We start from the raw sequence: 3,154 nt of genomic DNA on the forward strand, positions 1-3,154 counted from the left end.
ATTTATGGCTATGAGCTGGCCCCATATAAACTACCCAGATACCTCCCAATGAGGTTATTTTATTTGGAGTACTATAGGCAGACAATCAATTCAGATGAGGTACATTTTGTCAAAGCCAAAAAGAAGGCCCAGCTCAGAATCAAAGATCAACTAGGCCCCTTTGTGTGTAATAGCCGAGAAGTTGGAAAGGAAGCAGAGCAAATCCTTTAGAGACTAAATCTAAAATAGAGCTTCATATGGAGATATGATCCCTTGGACTTCATCTGCAACAGAAGATAGAAAAACAAGATGGCTCCTTATATTCATCACAGAATCCCTGAAATAGGAAAATATGCCAACCAATTGAAGTGGATGGAAAAAACTTTAGAGGACATGGATAGTACTGAAGTTGATATGGAAAACACACTGATTGATCTAGAGAAATAGCTTGATGAAGGTGCTTTCCTGCAGGTACTAGGGGAATCACAATCACAAGGAGAATCACAGGCACAAAGTCAATCACATGTAGAAGAAGAATCCCATGTACAAGAAGAGTCAGAACCTATCAAAGCCAAAAAGAAGGCCTAGCTCAGAATCAAAGATCAACTAGGCCCCTTTGTGTGAATAGCCGAGAAGTTGGAAAGGAAGTAGAGCAAAGCCTTCAGTGACTAAATCTAAAACAGAGCTTCATATGGAGATATGATTCCTTGGACTTCATCTGCAACAGAAGACAGAAAAACAAGATGGCTCCTTATATTCATCACAGAATCCCTGAAATAGAAAAATATGCCAACCAATTGGAGTGGGTGGAAAACACTTTAGAGGACATGGATAGTACTAAAGTTGTTGTGGAAAACACACTTATCAAACTAGAGAAACAACTTGATGAAGGTTACTTCCTGTAGGTACCAGGTGAATCACAAGCACAAGGAGAATCACAGGCATAAAGTGAATCACATGTAGAAGAAGAATTCCAGATACAAGAAGAGTCAGAAAAACCAGACCTATAAGAGGAGCTAACTCAAACAAGTATACCAAAGCCGATCATGATTACTCCCACGGTCTTGCAAACTCCTCTAAATGAGGAGAAAAAACCACAAAAGAAACAAGGAAGAGGCCACTACTTCAGGCAAAGCCACATCACAGGCCTGTGCAGAGACCAGCCTGGTTAAAAGACAAAGGATAAATCTAGCCTCTGAACAGGAATTCACAGAAGAATCAATTGGGGCCACCAACACAAAAAGTAAAGGAAGAGTTGGGTGATATGCATGAGGATGCCAATCGACTCATCCACTTCCTAAACAGTAAGAACAGACATGAAATCAATGAATTTGGTATAGAGGATAGGACTGAAGCCATCCTGGAAGTCAAAAAGGTTCTTTCCAAAAGAAACCTCATGGTCAACTTAGAAGAAAAATGTCATAACATGCAGGTGGCCATTGACAGGTTTATGGCCAAATTACAAATTTTGAGAGACAAAGGCCTTCCCAGTCCTATGGTCATCAGTGATAAACTCATGACCCAATTGGACTACACTGACAGACTTAGGAAATTGGCTAAGGAACAAGCCAGTACTTCAGGTATCAAAGCCTTGCCTACATGGAAAGTACTATATGACACTTTTGAAAACTTGTTCTTTTTAGAGCATGAGGTGAAACATTTGTTTGTCACCAAGCCCAATTTTGCTAAGTACACAGAAGCAGACGAAATATATAGAAGAATGTTAAAAGAAAAGTTACCTAAGGATGAATGGTGGGAAAAATGACAGATTTACTATAAGTTACCACAGTAAATCTGAAGGCAGCCAGATGAAATAGATAAAATATAGATCAGTAGGGTCAAAGAGTAGCAGAGTCAAAGGGTATCAATGAAAGATCAAAATGAAGAAGATGCCAGCGTAAAACTACTAGCTAGCTTAAAGGTCCACAACTCAACTGCAACAGCCAACACTACCACAATAAAAGGGACAACATGATGCAGTTTTCCATCTGTCTCTATCTTCATGCTTGAAGATATTTTTATTTCCTAAATTAAATCTCAAACTGTTATGAAATATTTTGTAATTATTTTTTGTATAAATACTTCACATTTCGAAGTATTTGAGGTGGATTCCAATACATTTCTATAGACTTTTTCTCTTAAATCGTAGTTCTATTGTATCAATGACTAGATTGGCTTTCTGGATCAAGGAATAAAGATCAGATATTTTGCAGGATTCTTGTGTAAAGCGAAATACAAATAAGTATTCTCCTATGTTCAATGTTATTTTCCTTATGTTTTTTCCATAATATTTGGTGTAAATTTCTAAAATCTGAATGTTAAAATAGGAATGATATTTCAGAACTGTCTTAAATGCACTCTGTCTTGATTGTTTACATTCTTAATGTTTTCTGCTAAACTATCTTAGCTAGGGAATTATTAGCTGCTCCTTAGCTTCTGCAGCTTTCCTTTTGGTCTATGTAGCAAAGGATTCTTAATTTCCCTTTGTTGATGATCATCCTTTGTTCCTCATTCTTATCTCGATCCAAGGATTCTTAAGTGCCCTTCACCCTAGTTAGAATCATTCCATCCATTAGCCTTTGAAGATTTGCCTTTTCTTTGCTAGCCTGCCTTGTGAACATTCCCTTTAATGATTTGATCCAGTTATGCTATCCTTTTGTTGACTCCATAGCCCAATGGCTTGAAGAAACTAGCTCTATCCATCTGTTCCTAGAATTCCACCACCCAACCAAAATCAAAACCTTATGAACACTAAGAACTAGCCTAAAATCCTCACCCAAACAAAGTTAAATTATAAAGAGAGAGCCCTCTCTGGACTTAGGTTGGCTAGAACCTGACTCTGAAGATTGGTTTGTGGTTACCTTGGATTATTCCTTCTTTTGGTAACTTCTAGGGAAATCTTTTGAGTGATAACAGCATACATGGAAAAATATATAATGGATTGGCAAAAATTTAGGCTAGGAAAAGGACAAAGTGTTCAAAACTATAATCAAGAGTTTAGGAGAAGAGAAATAGTATTGGGCATAGATTTAACAACTCAATAAACTTTGTTAAATTATATTGGAGGTTTACATAGTTACCTAAGACACACTATTCTCATGTTTAATCCCACAAATTTAGATGAATTTTGTGTACAAGCCACACATCTAGAAGTAAGGGGGAAAAATATTTCTGA

The sequence above is a fragment of the Pinus tabuliformis genome, chromosome 2_1 (assembly GCF_031772625.1).
Source record: "Pinus tabuliformis cultivar Carrire ecotype Pingquan chromosome 2_1, CPIR1, whole genome shotgun sequence".
Lineage (NCBI taxonomy): Eukaryota > Viridiplantae > Streptophyta > Pinopsida > Pinales > Pinaceae > Pinus > Pinus tabuliformis.